The following is a 15309-nucleotide window of genomic DNA, read 5'->3' as shown; positions in this document are numbered from 1 at the left end:
ATGTGAGGGGTCTGTAGATATTTTCACAGCCCTCTTTTTGACTTGCGTAATATACAGGTCCTTGACTGAAGGCAGGTTGGTAGTCATTGTTTTTTCTGCAGTCCTAATTATCCTCTGAAATCTGTGTCTGTCCTGCTGGGTTGCAGAATCAAACCAGAGAGTTATAGAGGTGCAGATGACATACTCAATCATTCCTCTGTAGAACTGGATCAGCGGCTCCTTGGGCAGTTTGAGCTTTCTGAGTTGGTGCTGAAATAACATTCTTTGTTGTGCTTTTTTGATGACGGTTTTGATGTTAGGTGTCCATTTTAGATCATGTGATATAGTAGAACCTAGAAGAGGGGACTGATTTATTCTCTAGGGCATCAGAGGGCAGGGCAAGAAGTAATGGGTAGAAGCTTGTTAAAGAGAGATCCAACCTAGAAGTAAGGAGAAATTTTCTGACAGTGAGAACAATTAATATAGGGAACAACTTGACTCGCAGAGATGTGGAGGTTTTCCAAAATGGACTGGAAAACCATGGGACCGGGATGGTATAAGATCTCCAATCTTGAGACGGGAGTTGGATTAGAAGACCTCCAACATCCCTTCCTGTTGTGTGGTTGTATGTTCTATGAATGTAGACAATAAGAGGACTACAGAAACATGGTGTCAGCATTCCAAGTAATGCACCCTAGAAAGCAGAACTTTGAGGCAGGTACATTCCTCAAAGAACAATTTTATTGGATACATCATATTGGCACAACTGGTGAAAACCGATTCTGAAAGTTCCTGCGGTTTTCACCTAATTAAAAGAGAAAGATTCCCCCCAGTCATCAGTCACATGGTCCAATAGAGATGCTGGGCAGTTGCTTGGTTGCTTCGCTCATCCTCTCCCCAGCCACCTGTTGCAATGTCCTTGGTTCCCTCAGGAAAACTTTTTTTATATATATTTGACTGCAAAACCCCAGCTAACTATTTCCCTCTCCTTCCCGTTGACACATGGAAGTGCAGAAGAAAAACATTACCATCTACCTCTTAGGAACAATATTGTTCATAACATTCATGTTTCTGAATCTTTCTGCAGGGATGGGCTGCTGGGGGTTCGCAGGGGTTCGGGAGAGCCCCTAGCTAAGATTCTGTGCAGTTTGGAGAACCCCCAAATCCCTCTCCTGGCTGGCCCCGCTCACCCCTCCCCTCCCCTCCCAGGAGTCCCCACATGGCCCATTTTGGATGCGGGTAAGTACAGGGTGTGCACGGAGGCTCGGGGAGGATGAAAAACGGGCCTCCTGGAAGTTCGGGAGGGCCAGAAATGGGCCCAGCTTCCAGAGAGCCTCCGGAGCCTGGGGAGGCTGTTTTCACCCTCCCAGAGGTTCAAGGAAAGCCTCGGGAACCCAGGGAGGGCAAAAGCACCCCCACACACACACACACACCATGGTGCAGGAGACCAGCTAGGCCACGCCCATCCAGCAACAGGGCAGAGAACCTGTTGCTAAAATTTTTGAAGCCCACCCCTGAGTAGATGGTTCTAATGTACCCTCAGAATCAGATTGAAAATAGGTGTCTCTTTTCCAAGGGGAAAAAAAAATCCTGCAGAAGGCCACCTTACTAGGATCTGCTTGCATAATCCGCCGATACATCACACAGTCCTAAATGCTTGGGAAGTGTTCGACTAGTGATTTGTGATACGAAACCCAGCATAGTTATCTTGTTTGCTGTGTACACTGTCATTTTTTGTTAATAATAATAATAATAATAATAATAATAATAATAATAATAATAATAATAATAATAATAATAATAATAATAATAATCATCCACTGGAACTTGTGTCACAACTACCATCTGCCTGTAGCAAAGAATTGGTGGGATCATAAGTCTGAAAACGTGGTTGAAAATGAGCATGCAAAACTACTGTGGGACTTCCAAATACAGACTGAGAAAGTTTTGGAACACAACACCCCGGATATCACGATTGTGGAGAAGAAAAAAGTGTGGATTGTCGACATTGATATACCTGGTGACAGAGAATCGACGAGAAACAACTTGAAAAAGTCACCAGATATCAGGACTTGAGAATCGAACTGCAGAGACTCTGGCATAAACCAATGCAGGTGGTTCCAGTGGTACTGGGCACACTGGGTGCTGCTGTGCCTAAAGACCTAGGTAAGCACTTAGAAACAATTGGCGCTGACAAGATCACCATTGGTCAGCTGCAGAAGGCCACCTTACTGGGATCTGCTCACATAATCCGCCGATACATTACTCAGTCCTAAACACTTGGGAAGTGTTTGACTAGTGATTTGTGATACGAAACCCAGCATAGTTATCTTGTTTGCTGTGTACATTGTCATTTTTGGTGTATAATAATAATAGTAATAATAATAATAGAATAATAATAGAATAGAATAATAATAGAAAAATGTTATTGTTGAACTTCCAGAACTGAGCATCTGGTCTGTCATGTCCTACCACATTGTCCATAGTCCCCGAATACATGGCAGGTTCAGCATGGCGTTTAAGTTATCTGCCTGCTAGCATTATTAGTCTGACATTACAAATCAGAACGAGGTAGGTAGAAACATTGATTTCCTCTCCTTTTTTTTGTAGGTAAGGGGCCCAAGCGAGTCTCTGCAGCTTAGTCATTGTCATTAAATGAAAGCCTTTTCACCTCCAGGCCTTCCAATTCAAGTCCAGGCCAGATGGTTTTATTTCCCCCATCTCGCTGCCTGTGATAAAAAAAAAATTGATGAACTAAGTCCAGTCCCTAACAAATGAACCCCCTCCTGTAATTGACATTAATTGGCTCCCTAGTTGTCCCTCTCAGTGCAGCAGCCAAGGATCAAGCACACAGGAGTAAGAGGACTTGTAGGATAGCACCAAAAGAAGAGAAGGGTTTTTTTTGTTTTTTTTTGCTGATTGGAGGATGATGAACAATGTAAATGCTTTACATTTCAGAAGAGATCCTTTGGCGTTTAGGAAATAGCAATCGCAATCGCAATAGCACTTAGACTTATATACCGCTTTACAGTGCTTTACTGCCTCTCTAAGCGGGTTACAGAGTCAGCCTCTTGCCCCCAACAATCTGGGTTCTCATTTGACCCGCCTCGGAAGGATGGAAGGCTGAGTCAACCTTGAGCCAGTGAGAATCGAACTGCTGGCAGTCGGCAGAATTAGCCTGCAATACGGCATTCTAGGCATTGTGCATGATGGATGGATTGATGGATGGATGGATGGAAGGAAGGAAGGAAGGAAGGAAGGAAGGAAGGAAGGAAGGAAGGAGAAAATGAATAGCAATAGATTTATATACTGCTTTACAGTGTTTTACAGCCTTAAGCAGTTTACAGAATCAGCCTATTGTTCCTAAAAAATATAGGTCCTCATTTTACCCACCTCGGAAGGATGGGAGGCTGAGTCAAGCTTGACCCTCTCCCTCTCCCTCTCCCCTCTCTCCCCTCTCTCTCCCCTCTCTCTCTCTCTCTCTCATCCCAATGGGGTCTTATCAAAGTCTCCTATCAAAACTCATCCATCTACATATCCCTTGAGCTGACTCCATGCTTGGTTTGAATGATACTTCATTCTTGGAAATAGTTTTAAGAAGACTCGCAGAAACATCTCCTGGAGGCTTTCAAAAAATCTCCTACATTTTGCTTACAGCAGCGTAAATGCTAAAACAGATGGAGGGACATCTTGCTCTGGTCCAACTCATCAGCATCAATAGGGCTGACTCTCTGTGTTGAAAAGTTGTCAGTTGCCCTCAGATTTCCTTCTGCATTCATCCAAAACTCAAAGTTGCCAACAGAGTGTCCAGATTTACTGTACTTCACTGTGTTCACACAACTTTGAGTGAAGCTTTAGTGCCACCTCTAGTTCTCAGGCAGAATAGATAGAGGATAAGTTAGCTTCTTTTAAAAAAAGAGAGAGAGATCCAGGTTGGTGAAAGTGATTCAGACACCAGAAAACCAGAAGACAATGAGTTCTAGTCCCATCTAAAGGTTGAAGCTGGGCAACCATGTTCTAGTCACTTTCTCTCAAAGGGCAGAACAAGAAGCAACGGGTGGAAGCTGGTTAAAGAGCAATCCAACCTGGAACTAAAGGAGAAATATTCTGACAATAAGAACAATGAAGGAAATAGCTTGTCTCCAGAAGTTGCGGGTGCTCCATCACTGGAAGTTTTTAAAGGAAAAAAAATGGACAACCATTTGAATAGAATAGAATGAGCTGGAAGGCACCTTGGAGGTCTTCTAGTCGAGCCCCCTGCTCAAGCAGGAGACCCTACACCATTTCAGACAGATGGATATCCAGTCTCTTCTTAAAAACCTCCAGTGATGAAGCACCAACATCTTCTGAAGGCAAAGCTGTTCCACTGGTAAATTGTCCTCCCTGTGAGGAAGTTTCTCCATAATTCCAGGTTGCTTCTCTCTTTGATCAGTTTCCAACCATCATTTCTCTCTGGTGCTTTGGAGAATAATTTGATCCCCTCTTCTTTGTGGTAGCCCCTCGGACTGAAATACGGCTATCATGCCCCACTCCCCAATTCTTCTAGCCAAACTCAGATCCTGCAGCTGTTCTTCATATGTTTTAGTCTCCAGGCCTTTGATCATTTTAGTTGTTCTTCTCTGAACTCTTTTTTCCAAAGTCTCAACATTGTTTTTGTAGTATGGTGACCAACATTGGTTGCAGTATTTGACTGAGAGGGTATAAGGTCTCCTGCCTCGGGCAGCCACTTGGATTGGAAGACTTCCAAGAGCTCTCCCAGCCTTATGATTTAATGACTCTAAGTAGGCAGTCACAAACCATTTCTGAAGCCTTCCCAAACATACCAGCAGTAACTAGTCCAGGCAGTCCCAGGGGTCAGCAATGACTTGGACACAGAGAGAGAGAGAGAGAGAGAAGGGAGGGAGGGAGGGAGGCAGGGAGGCAGGGAGGAGGGAGGGAGGGAGGAGAGGGAGGGAGGGAGGGAGGAGAGAGAGAGAGAGAGAGAGAGAGAGAGAGAGAGAGAGAGAGAGAGAGAGACTTAAAACCAGTATGGGCTGAGGTATGAGTACAATTCAGGTGATTCCAAGGAAATACATTTTTTGTAGAATAGAATTCTCTTTTGGCCAAGTGTGACTGGACACACAAGGAATTTGTCTCTGGTGCACAAAGCTGTCAGTGTACATACAAGCAATAAGAGATAAAACATGATCATAGTCATCGTAAAAATACATTTATCATAAATCACAAGATACAACACTTAAAGGTAAAGGTAAAGGTTCCCCTTATACATATATACTAATCTAGGGTCCTCATCTCCGTTTCAAAGCTGAAGAGCCAGCGCTGTCTGAAGAGGTCTCCGTGATCATGTGGCCGGCAGGACTAAAGGCCAAAGGTGCATGGAACACTGTTCCCTTCCCACCAAGGGGTCCTTATTTGTCTACTTGCATTTTTTACGTGCTTTCGAACTGCTAGGTTGGCAGAAGCTGGGACAAGTAACGGGAGCTCACTCCGTTACGTGGCGCTAGGGTTTTGACCCTCCGAACTGCCAATCTTTCTGATCCACAAGCTCAGCATCTTAGCCACTGAGCCTAGTGATTGTCATAAGATACTAAATAAGCAATCAACATAAATCATACTAGGATACTAAATAAAACAATATAAATTGAAATGAATATGAACCATAAAATGCAGTAACATAGATGAAATCATTGATCTCAGGAATTGTTACTGACATTGTATTCAGGATCTGGAGTTTATTGGGTCCATTCATTGACCCTCCTTTACTGGTTAATATGTGACACAGTTGTGATTGATAGGAAACTTGCTTTCACCTCAATTTTTAATCTGCTCAGAATTTCATTTCCCTGTGAGATATCCTCCCTGGGTCACCATGTTGGCTGATGCAACTCACCATCCTGTGAAAAGGATGCCCCATAAATATGTCATTTTATTTTTGCTTCTGACAGACATGGCAATGAGTGACTGTATTTGCACAATATACTTGATCCTTTGAGGGAATGAATTCATTTTCATCATTTTGCATGCAACATTGCATTTTAAGCTAACCAAGTGGCCTGAGTTTATGCAATATTCTAAAACACGCACATAAATCACAGCGATGATTAAAATTAACTAAACTTAGGAAAAGCTATGCATGTTATGTGACAGCAGCTGGACCATTGACCAATAGCTTCCTCTGAATTTAAAAAGAGTGAAGATACATAGAATATTGAATCATAAGGGCTGGAAAGAACCTTGGAGGTCTTATAGTCCAAGCCCCTACCCAAGGTAGGAGACTTTATATCACCCTGGACGAATGATTGTCATGTGTATTTCTGAAAACTTTTATTAATGGGGCACCCACAACTCCGGGAAGCAATCTATTCCATTGATTAATTGTTTCCACTGTTAGATTTTTTTTCCCCCCTTAGTTCCAGGTTGGATCTATCTTTAATGATCTTCCACCCATTGCTTCCTGACCTGCCCAAGAATTGATCTGAATTACTGGTTGTGTTTTGGATCTGATTTTCAGTTCCTTCCCTCCCCCTTTCTTCCCTTTTCCTTTCCTTCCCTTTCTCCTTCTTTTCTCCTTCCCTTCCCTTCCTCTCTCTTCCCCTTTCTTTTCCTTCCCTTCCTTTCCCTTCCCCTTTATTCCCTTTTCCTTTCCTTTCCGTTTCCCTTCCTTTCTCTTTCCTTTTGCTTTCCTTTCTCTTTCTCTTCCCTTTTCCTATCTTTTCCTTTCCTTTCCTTTCCTTTCCTTTGCTTTCCTCTCCTTTCCTTTCCTTCCTTCCTTCCTTTCCCTTCCCCTTTCTTCCTTTTCCTTTCTTTTCCTTTCCTTTCCTTTCCTCTCCTTTCCTTTCCTTTCTTTCCCTTCCCCTTTCTTCCCCTTTCCTTTCTTTTCCCTTTCCCTTCCTTTCTCTTTCCTTTTCCTTTCCTTTCTCTTTCTCTTCCCTTTTCCTTTCCTTTCCTTTCCTTTCCTCTCCTCTCCTCTCCTCTCCTTTCCTTTCCTTTCTTTCCCTTCCCCTTTCTTCCCTTTTCCTTTCATTTCCCTTTCCCTTCCTTTCTCTTTCCTTTTCCTTTCTCTTTCCTTTCCTTTCCTCTCCTCTCCTCTCCTCTCCTTTCCTTTCCTTTCCTTTCCTTTCCTTTCTTTCCTTCCCTTTCTTCCCTTTTCCTTTCTTTTCTTTCCCTTCCCCTTTCTTCCCTTTTCCTTTCATTTCCCTTTCCCTTCCTTTCTCTTTCCTTTTCCTTTCTCTTTCCTTTCCTTTCCTCTCCTCTCCTCTCCTTTCCTTTCCTTTCCTTTCCTTTCCTTTCCTTTCCTTTCCTTTCCTTTCCTTCCCTTCCCCTTTCTTCCCTTTTCCTTTCTTTTTCCCTTTCCCTTCCTTTCTCTTTCCTTTTCCTGTCCTTTCTCTTTCTCTCCCCTTTTCCTATCTTTTCCTTTCCTTTCCTTTCCTTTCCTTTCCTTTCCTTTCCTTTCCTTTCCTTTCCTTTCCTTTCCTTTCCTTTCCTTTCCCTTCCTTTCCTTTCCTTTCCTTTCCTTTCCTCTCCTCTCCTCTGATTTTCTTTCCTTTCCTTTCCTTTCCTTTCCTTTCCTTTCCTTCCCTTCCCTTCCCTTCCCCTTTCTTCCCTTTTCCTTTCTTTTCCCTTTCCCTTCCTTTCTCTTTCCTTTTCCTTTCCTTTCTCTTTCTCTTCCCTTTTCCTATCTTTTCCTTTCCTTTCCTTTCCTTTCCTTTCCTTTCCTTTCCTTTCCTTTCCTTTCCTTTCTCTTTCCTTTCCTTCCTCTCCTCTCCTCTCCTCTCCTCTCCTCTCCTCTCCTTTCCTTTCCTTTCTTTCCCTTCCCCTTTCTTCCCTTTTCCTTTCTTTTCCCTTTCCCTTCCTTTCTCTTTCCTTTTCCTTTCTCTTTCCTTTTCCTTTCCTTTCTCTTTCTCTTCCCTTTTCCTATCTTTTCCTTTCCTTTTCTATCTTTTCCTTTCCTTTCCTTTCCTATCTTTTCCTTTCCTTTTTCTATCTTTTCCTTTCCTTTCCTTTCCTTTCCTCTCCTCTCCTCTCCTCTGATTTTCTTTCCTTTCCTTTCCTTTCCTTTCCTTCCCTTCCCCTTTCTTCCCTTTTCCTTTCTTTTCCCTTTCCCTTCCTTTCTCTTTCCTTTTCCTTTCCTTTCTCTTTCTCTTCCCTTTTCCTATCTTTTCCTTTCCTTTCCTTTCCTTTCCTTTCCTTTCCTTTCCTTTCCTCTCCTCTCCTCTCCTCTCCTCCTCCTCTCCTTTCCTTTTCTTTCCTTTCTTCCCTTCCCCTTTCTTCCCTTTTCCTTTCTTTTCCCTTTCCCTTCCTTTCTCTTTCCTTTTCCTTTCTCTTTCCTTTTCCTTTCCTTTCTCTTTCTCTTCCCTTTTCCTATCTTTTCCTTTCCTTTCCTTTCCTTTCCTTTCCTTTCCTCTCCTCTCCTCTCCTCTCCTTTCCTTTCCTTTCCTTTCCTTTCCTTTCCTTTCCTTTCTCTTTCCTTTCCTTTCCTTTCCTTTCCTTTCCTTTCTTTCCCTTCCCCTTTCTTCCGTTTTCCTTTCTTTTCCCTTTCCCTTCCTTTCTCTTTCCTTTTCCTTTCTCTTTCTCTTCCCTTTTCCTATCTTCCCCTTTCCTTTCCTTTCCTTTCCTTTCCTGTCTTTCCCTTCCCCTTTTTTCCCTTTTCCTTTCTTTTCCCCTTCCTTTCTCCTTCCCTTCTCTTACTTTTTACCTTCTCCTTTCCATTCCCTCCCCTTCCCTTTTTCTTCCCTGGCATTAAGCAAAATTCATATTTCTAAGACCACCTAGCAGATCTGAAACAGACTGAAATCCTTTACATGAAATTAAAACTAAGAATATAAGGAAAAGGGGATAATAATACTTCTGAATGCCTAGCAGGGATATTTATATATGCAAAAGTGGATTTAGCATTGGAGAAGATATCAACTCTCAGCCTGTAATTTCTTATCTGTGGTTTAGTAGAATTCTATAACGCGCGAGCAAAATTTTCCTCAGTTGTGTGAGGGGTTTTTTTTTGTTGCCGGTTTCTAAAATCTGTATATTTTGGCCCATTGGAAAATGCATTAACTTGATGCTTAATACCATTGATGAGGTATTCAGCCGTTTCTTTTCCATCGGTACATCAGCAGCAATATTCTGCTTTAGGCTGACTCCACTGTTTATGTAATAAATAAAATAACAATAATTGAAACAAAAGGGAGAGGAAGTCTTCATTGTTGGGATTTTTCTTTTCAGAATGCTACGTTAATTAAACATCAACATAGACATGTTTTTTTTCCCCCCTCTCATTTCTCTTTTTCAATCTTCATTCTGTAAAGGAAAAAAAAAATATTTGATGTTTCTTGGAGGCTTGTTGGAGCATCCTTTTTTTCTGGGGAATTTGGAAAAATTGGAATACAGGTGATCTTCGACTTACAATTCATTTAGTGACTGCTTGAAGTTACAATGGCACTGAAAAAAAGTATCTTATGACTGTTTTTCATATTTATGACCATTGCAATATTCCCATGATCACGTTACCAAAATTCAGATGCTTGGTGGGATTCAATTTTTTTTACTATTGGTTCTGTGGGTGTGGCTTGGTGGGCATGGCTTGGTGGGCATGGCTAGGCTTGGCTTGGTGGGTGTGGCAGGGGAAGGATACTGCAATATCCCCATTCTCTCCACACCCCTCTAACCTGCTTTCCAGCTCCATTCTCCTGTGCAGGGCAAACAAAGGAGACCCAGCCAATCAGCTCTGGGCATGGCTTGGTGGGTGTGGTGCTCTGTGGGCGTGGCTTGGTGGGCATGGCTTGGTGGGTGTGGCAGGGGAAGGGTACTGTAAACTCCCCATTCCCTCCCCACCCCACTAACCTGCTTTCCAGCTCCGTTCTCCTGTGCAGGGCAACCAAAGGAGACCCAGCCGATCAGCCGGGACTCAATGGGAGGCAGAGAAGAGATGGGGTTGGTGGGGCCAGTCAGAGGTGGGATTTGCCGGTTCTTCGAACTACTCAAAATTTCCACTACCGGTTCTCCAGAACTGTTCAGAACCTGCTGAATACCACCTCTGGCTTGGCAACTGACTCATATTTATGATGGTTGCAGTATCCCTGGATCGTGTGATCCTTTTTTGCGACCATCCAACAAGTGGGTGTCAGCGTTCCAAAGGCTATCCATTCCAGCCAGTAACTCCAAGACAACTATAATCTCAAAGTATTTTTATTAGAATAGAAACTTGGCACCTCTGTGGAATTCTAAAACTAAAATTTCCCCCTGGACTTCCCACAAGGGCCCAACCTACAAACCATCCCCTTTTTCCCACATCATACGTCATGTGAATCAATCCCCCTTCAGTCCCAATTCTTCGTGCACCATTCACAATGTCCTTGAATTACTAAATAATTTATTTTGTCTACTGAGAGCTACTCAAATAATATCAGCCCCCTCCATTTCTCCACCGCTGTGTGGAAGCTTTTAATAACAATTCCAAAGCTGACAGGAGTCCCCCCTTCACTTCCTAAAAAGAAACATAAGAAACAAATACAAACAGGGGTTAATGTAATGTCCTAACCCCCTCAAGCCAGATTCACTGAACAACCATGCGGTGATTCCCTTAACAGCTATGGCAAGAAAAGTCAAGAAATAATGTGGCCAAATTCCCTTAAGAGAACTGTCTCATTCAGCAACATAAATGTTGGGCTCAAGTTTGGTCGGGGTTTTGCTTGGGCGGGGGGGTTGAGCTAGATGACCTACAAGGTCCCTCCCAACTCTGTTAATGTGTTAATCTGGTCCTAAGCCGAGAGCAAGGCATTTGACAAAGTAGACCACAACCTACTTCTTGGTAAGCTAGAAGAAAGGGGGATAGATGGCATCACCACCAAAGGGATTCACACCTGGCTGACAAACCATACTCAATGAGTAGTCCTTAATGAGTCTAAGTCTACATGGAGGGAAGTAAGCAGTGGGGTGCCACAAGGTTCCATCTTATACCCAGGACTCTTCAATATCTTCAGAAAGGACTTAGATGAGGGAACAGAAGGGAAATTTACCAAATTTGCAGAATGATACTAAGCTGGCAGGAATAGCCAACACCCAAGAAGACAGACTCAAGATCCAAATGGATATTGATAGACTAGAATACTGGGCCATATCTAACAAAATGAAATCAACGTAGAGAAAAGTCAAGTTGTTGTATAAAAGAGAGAAGGCTAGCACTTCCCTTGATAAGGATGGAAGAGGCCCTTTGTGTTCTTTGCAACACGCATATGGTTACGGCGCTGCCACTTACCTCGTGGCATCTAACCAGTTTTTAAGGGACGTGCATAGATGCACCATCGTGCCTCCCATCCCTGTCCTATTGTCCCCATTTATTCATACCTATTTCCTGTATTCTTACTTATGTTTATACGTACACCTATTATCTTGTAAGCGATTGACAAATCAAATCAAATAAATAAAGTCTTACATTTAGGCAAGAAAAACCAAAAAGTACACGTATAGATTGGGTGAAACCAGGCTTAACAGCAGTAACTGAGAGAGGCATCTTGGAGTCTTAGTGGACATCCAGCTAAATATGAGCCAGCAGTGTGCGGCGGCAGCTCAAAAAGCCAATGGGGGTTGGTCTAAGTGACCTACAAGGTCCCTACCAATTCTGTTAATCTAATCTAAGGTCAGCTCTTGCAGTTTTCTGACCATAGTAGTAGGACTACGGAGCTACCTGTACGGGACAATTGTTTTTTGCCTCTTTTGTTCAAGGATCTATTCCAGTCAGGGGCCAATGTCGTTCCCCAGGCTGGGAAAAAAATCCTGCAAAACATCTGAATCGATTTAGAATTGAAAAAAAATATGTCCCGTTTTGGTTAGAAATGAGTGAAGTTTAGTGACATGGGAAGTGGCCTGGTTGTAACATCTTCATTTGTGCAAGGGCAGGTCCAAAGGAGATCGCTCGATGTTTTCTTCCATCGATGGATTTCTGCTTTAAAAATCAAGCTACCTCTTTCTGGCAAGCTTGCTTTGATCAATTAATTAATTAGCTGAAGCTTGGGAAAGATAGTTTCTCGTGGGCTTCTCAGTTCAGATCACTTTGCCTTCCCCCTCCTCACACACACACACCCAAGGATTCTCACTGAGTGAGGTTGATGGGTGATGCTTTGGCTCCCTCTAGCCAATGAGGGACCGACAGATTAACCTCATTTATTTATGTCCTAGCTCGATACCCGTGCTTTGCTATGAAACTATATGGTGGGGCTTAGTTTTGGGGGAGGAAAATAAGGGGAAAAAATTGTGTCTCTGCCTACCAGCATCCATTGGTGTTCATCTGGCTAGTGTTCTGTCAGTGTGTGAGGGAGTTGAGGGCTGTTTGGAAATTGAAAGAGTATTTGCTGTGTAAGCAAGAAGGAGACAGCGAGGAGCCTGGGCGTGGCTTAGCTCAACTGTTCTGTACTAAAGCTGCTTGGTGCTGTGAAACTAAAACTGAAACTCCTCTCCTCTGGTGGTGTTTTGCATTTGGAAGAGATTTCTTTTCAGGTGGAGAGGGGGAATAGAACTCCTTAGCATCAGAGCGTGTTAATAATAATAATATACAAAATACTAATACTTTGATGGTCATTTTGAAAAAAAACCTTTCTTAGTGAGCACCTAGAAACCAAGAGGAACATACGTGCCAAACTTCAAGTTTGTAGGCTTTACGGTTCTGGAGATTTTGTGATGATGCATGAGTGGCATTTCTCTTTTATATATGTAGATTTTAAATTAGAAAGACTTCAAGGTATGTCTTTGTACTACAGGTGGTCCCTGACTTACAGCAGTTCATTTAGTGACTGCTTGAAGTCACTGCGGCAATGAAAAAAAGGGACTCATGATGGTTTTTCACACTTATGACTGTTTCAGCATCTCCATGAAGACTCCAAGTTCACAATCTTGACAAAAAACATTTACCACATGCATAATCTACTTTTGTGTGTGTGTGTAACTAACTGACGAGCATTTGTTTTGTCAAAAGCAACATAAAGCTTGGGTTCCCATGCACGTTTTTGGAATGTTCACTCTTCACTTTTTATTATTTCAAAATACAGGTAGTCCTCGACTTACGACCAACGAGCCCCAAATTTTCGTTGACGAGGGAGTTCTGCTCTGTTTTATGACTGTCCTTGCCACAGTTAAGTGAATCACTGCAGCTGTTAAGTTAGTAACGCGGTTGTGTGAAGTGAATCTGGATTCCTCCTTGACTTCGCTTGTCAGGAGGTCGCAAAATGGGTTCATGTGATTCTGAGACACTGCCGCCATTGTAAATGTGAATCCGTTGTCAACCATCCGAATGTAAATCACATGACTGAGGGATTGCTGGAACAGTTGTAATTCAGAGGTGGGTATTCAGCTGGTTCCGACCGGTTCTGGAGAACCGGTAGCAGAAATTTTGAGTAGTTCGGAGATCCGGCAAATCCCACCTCTGACTGGCCCCACCAACCCCATCTCTTCTCTGCCTCCCATCGAGTTCCAGCTGATTGGCTGGGTCTTCTTTGGTTGTCCTGCACAGGAGAACGGAGCTGGAAAGCAGGTTAGTGGGTTGGGGAGGGAATGGGGATTTTGCAGTATCCTCCCCCTGCCACACCCACCAAGCCATGCCCACAGAACCATTAGTAAAAAAAAAAAAAATGAATCTCACCACTGTTGTAATTGTACAAAAACAGTCTAAGTCACTTTTTTCGGTAACTTTGAACGGTCACTAAAAGAACCATTGTGAGTCAAGGACTACCTCTATTTTCTATGCCTCCAGAAGTTGTGGGAGCTTCATCCCTGGAGGCTTTCAAGAAGAGACTGGACTGCTACTTGTCAGAAATGATGCAGGGTCTCCTGCTTCAGCAGGGGGCGGGTTGGACTAGATGACCTACAAGGTCCTTTCCAACTCTGTTAATCTGTATCTATTCATTTTTTAATCTACTGTAGATTCCTAAGTTCAATTTCCCCTTAGGAAACGGAGGATGAAAGTGAATTTTGGATTAATTATGTGGTTGTCAGCTACAGAGCCATCCTATGTAGGTTTGTTCAGAGGTCAGTTCCAATGTTACAACAAGCTTTGTGCAACAAGGTCACATAGTGTAATAAGATTGGGACTGGGTTGGGGACTTCTGTCATCACTGTGAGTTGTGAGGTGCACGAAGGTAGGTTCAGCCAATCTCATTGTACACATGTTGTACTCTGACAATAAAGGTAATAATAACTCACAAGGGTAATAGCTGATATTGAACTTAACAACCCTTTGCCATCTCACCTTGTCTTGTTGACAAAGTATCAGCAAATATCCAGAAATTCATACAATAGTTTTTTTTTCCTGGTTTGTGACAGCCTTGTGCAAATCTAGCTGTTGTGGTTTGTAAAGCTTAACAAACTTCAAGGACTTGCCCATTATGAATGATTTAATAAACAGTATTTTAATATGGTGTATCAATTCAGCCATTAAAATAGGTGTTTCTCAACCTTGGTAAATGTAAGACTTGTAGACTTCAACTTCTGGAAATCCCCAGGCAGCCACAAATGATTGTGTCACACCAACTTCATCTCTCATCACTAAACATCACTTGTTTGGAACTGAAACAAGCACAGGTGCTGGGTGGCAAAAAAAAAGAAACACTGCATCAAACACTGCAGGACAAATGCAAGCAATTTTGGAAGACAAGTTTTGGCCCCAAGACTCTCAGTTGTAACATTGGATCTGACCTCTGAACAAACCTACATAGGATTTGCTCAGTAGCTGACAACCACATAATTAATCTAAAATTCACTTTCATCCTCCGTTTCCTAAGGGGAAAGCAGAATGCATGTGCAGCCCATCAATGAACAAATGCATGAGGAATTCTCTAATCTGTGTGTTTGTGTTTGTGCGTGTATATATTTCTCCTCCCTGGTTGTAAACCTTTTCTCCGTTGGTGGAAGAAGTACTTCACCCATAATATGATGCATTGTTTAAATTTTATGCTTTAGAAAACAAGCAACCAGGACGAGTTCAAAGGAGTTCCCCCACAAAATATTTGAAGTTTGATGGCTTCGTCCTTTCTTTCACATTTTTAAAAGCCCAACATTATGTGCAGATAGGTTTTTAAATCTGTCCATGCCATGTATTTTTCATGAAATATTTTGATAACTAATTTTGCATTTTAGTTGTATCTTTTATTTATAAAATAAAGTATTATTGGTTTTTATTAGGAAGGGGAAGGAAGGAGGGGGGAGGGAGGGAGGGAGGGAGGGAGGGAGGGAGGGAAGGAAGGAAGGAAGAAGGAAGGAAGGAAGGAAGGAAGGAAGGAAGGAAGGAAGGAAGGAAGGAAGGAAGGAAGATCACAGGCATATGCTGAATAACATGTTTTATTGTTC

The 15309-nt window shown here is 42.6% G+C and overlaps 1 protein-coding gene and 1 non-coding gene across 9 annotated transcripts in view; both read left to right on the top strand.

Moving 5' to 3' along the window:
- The window catches only part of RBFOX1 (RNA binding fox-1 homolog 1), a 1983080-nt gene that overhangs the window by 1470198 nt on the left and 497573 nt on the right, over positions 1-15309 (top strand). The window lies entirely within an intron of this gene.
- On the top strand, positions 11129-11253 carry LOC113421003 (U6atac minor spliceosomal RNA). The gene has a single exon (XR_003372117.2). It is a non-coding gene; the product is annotated as a U6atac minor spliceosomal RNA (small nuclear RNA).

Source organism: Notechis scutatus, chromosome 12 (genome assembly GCF_049901735.1).
Source record: "Notechis scutatus isolate UNSWTSFEM ecotype Mainland chromosome 12, rNotScu1.2, whole genome shotgun sequence".
Classification (NCBI taxonomy): Eukaryota; Metazoa; Chordata; class Lepidosauria; order Squamata; family Elapidae; genus Notechis; species Notechis scutatus.
This window is presented reverse-complemented; position numbering and strand designations above follow the sequence as displayed.